This window comes from Zingiber officinale, chromosome 9B (assembly GCF_018446385.1).
Source record: "Zingiber officinale cultivar Zhangliang chromosome 9B, Zo_v1.1, whole genome shotgun sequence".
NCBI classification, from domain to species: domain Eukaryota; kingdom Viridiplantae; phylum Streptophyta; class Magnoliopsida; order Zingiberales; family Zingiberaceae; genus Zingiber; species Zingiber officinale.
Genome location: NC_056003.1, coordinates 120198062 through 120204538, shown reverse-complemented (window position 1 = coordinate 120204538; position 6477 = coordinate 120198062). Strand labels below are relative to the sequence as shown.

At 33.3% G+C, this 6477-nt stretch overlaps 1 non-coding gene across 1 annotated transcript; it reads right to left on the bottom strand.

The window, feature by feature from the left end:
- Nucleotides 1-3269: 3269 nt before the first annotated feature.
- On the bottom strand, nt 3270-3343 carry TRNAV-CAC. The gene has a single exon. It is a non-coding gene; the product is annotated as a tRNA-Val (tRNA).
- Nucleotides 3344-6477: the final 3134 nt, after the last annotated feature.

Here is a 6477-nt window from a genome sequence, read left to right as displayed (position 1 = left end):
AACCTACTTTTCCCCATTTGTTATATATCAAAGACATGTGGCGAGGACAAATAATTTAACCTAGATGATAAAGTTTACCCTTTTTTTTTTTATTAATCCAGACATCCAGCTATATAATATCTATTTAAATCGACTAATCTTGAAGATGATTGACTCCATAAAAATTTCTTACTAACCATTAGAGTAAATCCGAAAGTACAAATAATGAGCGATCTAGCATCCCAAATTTTCATCCCACTGAATGAAAATATAATGCGCCATAATTAAAAATCAAATTGTAGATATTTAAAAGATTACATAGACATTCTACCGCTATACCATAACCTAGAGCAGATAAATCCTATCCTTGAAAGTGCTACAGGTAAAAATTTGGATTAAAAATTTAATTTCATGACATCTATAATATTTGATTAGTCGTTTGTTAATTAATTTGTTAGTTCATAGTCAACATATATGTTTTTTAAGTTTTTGAGTGAGTTTGGAAAATCTTGTGATAGTAATTTTTGTTGAAGCAATCAGGGTACCCTAAGTTTTAATGTTTGGGCAAAGATTTAAGTTAGATTTATTGTTATATTTGATATGCATTGTGAGTGTGCAGGATACAGGCACAACAAGGAAAGTCCAAGTGTGATCTTGACAAAGGAGAAAAGTCCAAGGATGAGTCTTGGCGGTGTAAGTTCAAGCATGTAGTCTCGGCAACGTAAGTCTAAGTGTGACTTGGCAATGGATGAAGTCCCGGAGGCACGACCTCTTGGTAAAGGAAGACCCGACAACAATAACAAGGTCGATGGAAGTTCCAGAAGGCAAGACGTGAAAGATGGGGAGACATCTGAGGGGCGTAAGGCTGATGGAGGAAGCTAGAAGGCTAGATCTAGGTTGGTCAGGCGAGGACGAGTGCTGAGTAAATGTACTTGGAGTTAAATCCTAGGATCAAGGGGTACTGCAGAAGTACTGTAGTATTACTGTAGCAATATTGTAGCATTACTGTAGCAGTACTGTAGCAGTCGACTGGGAGCGAACAGAGGGCTGATATCGAGCCGTTGGGCTGTAACGATCGAATTTCCACAAAGGCCAGTCGACTGATGGTTTTGATAGTCGACTGGTAGGCAGGATTTTCCAACCCGTGACCTATATAACCAAGACTTGAAAGCTTGGTTGAGATTGACGAAATAGAGGTGGTTAACCCCTATTAATAGTCTACTTGTGCCCTACCATCTCAAGTGTTCTTGTGAGAGTTGTGGTGAAGTTTCTCCACCCACAAGGAGCTACGTGAGCTAGCCGGGGTTTGCCGAGGAGTCATTCACCGATGGATCGGGATCGTCCACCTTACGGACAGCCGTGGAGTAGGAGACATAATCTCCGAACCACATTAAATAATCGTGTAGCTTGGTTTGCATTTGTTGTCTTGTATTTAGATTAGCTTTCTACTTGTTTGTATTTCCGCTGCGTAACTAACAAGTGTAGGAAGAAGTGATCGATTTAGGTGAGACGCTATTCACCCCCATCTAGCGGATGTTAAAATCCCAACAATTTTTTTTTACAAATTGCATACATATACGACTTGATATTCTATATTAATGAAAAATATCTAAAAATTATTAACCTAAATATTTTTCAAAATATCAATTAACAACGCGTGCTTGAAATATGTCAATAAAGTTTCTACTGGATGTTCAATTGATTATAAGATGATAAATTTATTATAACTCTAGTCATTTGACAGTCGGTTATAAGTTGATCCTATAATTTATCTCCATTCATATAGTCTAGGGAGGGTCTATCAAGGACACTTGGGGTTAGTATAATCATTCCAATGAAATATATCAATAAAGCCCCCGAGGCAATGGTGCAGCGATAGAGCGATTTCTCTGTTTTTCAAGCATCTAAGGATCGGTCCCAACTTCATCGAATTAATAGATAAATTTTTCTTATTGAATGGTTGACCTAAGAATGATGGATTAATGGGTTATCCATTGCGAGTGCTTTCCGATTTATCCTAATAGTCAGTGAAAAACTTCCGTAAGATGGTACTGATCACTCTTAAAATTAATCGGTATAAATTAGATACATGGTACTAATTAAAAATAAAATAAAACATGTCAATGAAAACATATATAAATATAATAACATGAAAATATCCAAACATTTGAGCATAAATATATTTCCATGTCAAGTATGAAATATAACCTCCAAAATTATAATATAAATCCATACATGGCCAAAGTCAAACCAAACATTCATCCATTTCTATGTATTATGCTTCGATGGCAGATAAGACAACATAGTATTATTTTCAACTACCCCATTTAAGAGAGTTTGAGAAACTAATAGCTCCCATTGATATTTTTTTTATCCAACTTGTATCCTACACTATTAGAATCCCTATTATCACTGCTACTAGGCTTCCACTTATTACTAAATTGAATTAATATGTTGGTTCAAAGAAAGATATTTTAGGTATGTTTAGTGTATTTCATGTAGATAAATATATATCTATGTTACAAATAATTAATCCAAAAATAATTATTTTTAGGCCAGATATATGCTTAAAAGTGGCTTACATATAAATAACAAGTTAGTTCATCATGCTCATAAGATGTCAACCCAAAGAAAAACACGGTGTGTGACATATTAAAGTTTGTAAGTGATAGTCTCATACTATAATAAAAAATGTGATAAAAGACGATTCGCTCTCTCCCAGTGCACTTAGCATCCCCACCAACCCGTCCCTAGGCTAACACAGAGGAGGTAAATCACAGATAACTATTAATCATCAGTGCAGTGGTCAAGATATGGAGAAAGACATGTAGTCTCAGACTATAATAAAAAAAAATGATAAATCTAGCTAGCCCTGAAGTGATCGGTCCAGTCCCATAGAATTTTTCCACCGGCCACTAGGATAAATCGGGAAGCGCTTGTGGTGGGCAGTCAAGAAATTCGGTATCCTTTGGTTATGTATATAAAAGATGATTTTATTGGTTATGTGTATGATATGTTGACCTAAAGGAAGATAATGTGATGTTATACTTACCTTATAGTAATCTGATTTATACTAGGTAAAAGTGAAAAAGACAACTATTATCTTTTGAAAAATATAACGGGGTGATATTTTATTTTTGAAAACAGAAATTCTTTTAAAAAAAATAAATATTAACGGGTGAGTGGTAAGACAACAATCGTTATACTAATATATGATTGCTAAATGTTGCCTGATTGTCAGTTCGAACCATGCAGACTAAAAAAATGAAGGAATTTTAAACATTGATAAATGTCTGAGCCCAGGTTCGAACTGGGGACCTTTAGTGTGTGAGACTAACGTGATGACCAACTACACCACCCAGACAACGCTTAGATAGACGATCTATAAAGTTTTAAATAATTAATAATTAAACTTACCTAAGCTTGACCTGCGTTAACCTCATTGGTTCAGATCGTGATTCGCTACTGGACTGAGCGAATTTGACTTGTGAGTTCGTTTTTGACCTCAACTAGTAACTACACTTTCAGTTTGATTCCTATAAGTCGCTTGTGTCCTAGGAAAAGTGTGATTTATATCTGGTTTGCAAATGTTTGATGAAAAAAGAGCAGAAAATAAGCAGTGGTGGGGTTCAACTTGTTCTTATTTTCAACTTGTTCTTACCAATGATCTACCCTCACCCTCAATTTTTGAGGTGAACGTATCTTCATCTTCATTCTCAAAAGTTAAGTATATCTCAACCTCTAAATTGTCATATAGATGAAACAAAGAATTTCTCTCTTTGCCTTTGTCATTCCTCTCAATTGAGGATGAATCTTCATGGAGCTTTACCAATTTACTTTAAAGCTCTTTGACATTTTCATAATCTCCAATTTGACTTAAAATATTACTTGATAATAAATTGACCAATAATTTGGTCACTTTGTCATTTGCCTCGCATCTTTTGATTTTCTCCTCGCGTCATTTGCTCTTCTTGAGAATCTTTCCTTTGTCATTTGTTGGAGCTTGAAAATCTTCCATTAAAGTAAATCATTGCTCTATCTCTATCATTAAGAAATTTTCATTCCTTGATTTTCAAGGATCGAATCTTGTCGATACGAATGGTGGAGGCACTCTAGTATTATATCCGAGTCCATCTCAGAAATTCATCTTGAAGTTAAGTTTTCTAAATGTATTATCTATTACAATCTATCTATGTTCTTGGCGATAATGTGAGATTATGTTGTTTCTCTCCTCCATTTTCAGTGAAATATGTAACTTGCCAACATTATTAATATGTTATTATTAATCGTTAGTAATTTTAAGAAATAAATAATAAAAGGACCTATAATAAGAATAAAGATAAACAAATGGTAGTGTTTGGATCTTTAGGGCATAAAGTGCAAAATAAATAAGATCACAAACCTGCTTTCATAAGCAATATAAAAGGTCATCTGAAAAAAGATTGCCCCGAAGTACGCCAACTACGTGTTATAAAGGGTGAATGCTTCAATATTGTTACTTAAGAAGTCAATTTAGATATTGTATCTAATCACATTTGGTGGATATATATTGGTGATACGCAACCACCGCCTAGGTGGGTTGGATGTTTTTTTCATGGGGAATGAACCCCACGAGAATCGACCCCTAGTCCTAATGTGGCAAACCACCACTTGAGTACCAACTGTGCTACTACCCATATAAGTGTCATTATACAATAGTCTCATAAGACAACTTTTGTTTGACAATGAAAGATACTTCTATACAGGGAATGACAAAAAAACTAAAATAGAGTCAATTTATGTTTTTAGGTTATTTATAAATTAATGTCCTTTTAAATTTAGAAAATATATTTATTGAATCATTTTTAGATGGAATTTAAATTTAAGAAAGAACTTAAATTTATTTTCTAATTTAGACAAATTGTGTTATTTTTTGTTCATTTGAAAATAAAATTTTCAATTTTTTTTTTAAATTCAGTGTTTGTTTTCAATGACTCATTATTGATAAACTGTATAAATTGAACACCTTATCTACATTGACAATGAAATAATGCATAGTATATATATGAAACATAATTTGATTATCGAGAATTCTTTCAGTTATGACATAAATATTTTGGACATATATTCAAATAACTCATAGAAAGACTAATGTCACATGAAATTCTCATTTTTTTAACATGTCAGATTTTGATGTTTGCAATAATGGGTTATGGGGAAGACCACTGAAAAATGAAATAGGGGTGCAAGCCAATGTAGTAATGTTTTAGAACTAATACATATAGATATTTATGGATCATTTTCAAAGACATCTTGGATGTGTTTGATTTCCTAATATGTGGGCTTACATGTTGATTTAATAACATACCTGATAATGCCATAATGAATCAACCTAGTAAGGTCCTCTAATAAAGGTATTCACGGGTTCGAATAATTAGATGTAGATTCATATGTATAGAACCCTTGAACCTAAATCTATTATTAATGATGGACTGATAACAAATTCATGCCCACCATATAAAAGGCATGGTCCCCATAGGATTAGGGATTCTGACATATTTCATCAAATCAAATTGATGTAGAGGATATGATGCCATCATCCTAATATCCTATGGAAGATTTGTCTTGTGTTTCTTCGTAGGATCTCAAAATTTCGTTAACAACGCAACAATGATGACATCTCCGCTGCAATCAAGTTCTATTTATCTTGTCATTGTTCGTTTAAAGTTTTTGTCGCTATATTCTCAATAAAACTAAATCTTGATGCATGAATCTATTTTGTATTCATATAGATTAGAATGCTACGTTGTAGATTCTTATTTCTCATCAATACATTCATTCATTACTATGTATTATATTATAAGACGACGCAAATGCTACTTCCAACCATCCCAACTAATTAGAGATGACCCGAGAAATTAATAATATGCAATTTGTAAACTATATAATCAGAATTGAAATGCCCAAGTAAATTTAATATTTCAATTCTGGAGTACTATAGCTCCACATTAAGAGTTCTATTAAGATATTTTAGGATTCTCTTACTAAGAGATTCTAGGATTCTCTTACCATCCACTGAGTGAGATTCTTTTGTATATGACCTATTATTACAAATAATATATTAGGTTGATTAGTAGTTAGATAGAGAAAGTTGACTTGACTTGAGCTCGACCATGAGGTAGTTGACTTGACTCAAGCTTGATCATGAGTCAGCTAAAATGATTCGAGTTCGACCATGAGTTGGTTAACTTGACCTGAGCTCGATAATGAATTGATTGAACTCGACCGTGTTCATTGATCATTTCTAGTGCCTATTTAACTGGAGTTGAACTCAGTTTGATTGGACTTGAGTTCGTTTCAAATTGATCGGGATCCTCATTGACAAAGTCATGGATCAGTCACATGGTCACATTAATTTATTTTCTAAGAGTCGTGATCTAATTTAATGTTTATTGCCATTGATGGTGCTATTTCATTAGATTTTTATTATTTAATTTTTAAATAAGTTTTTTTTTGCAT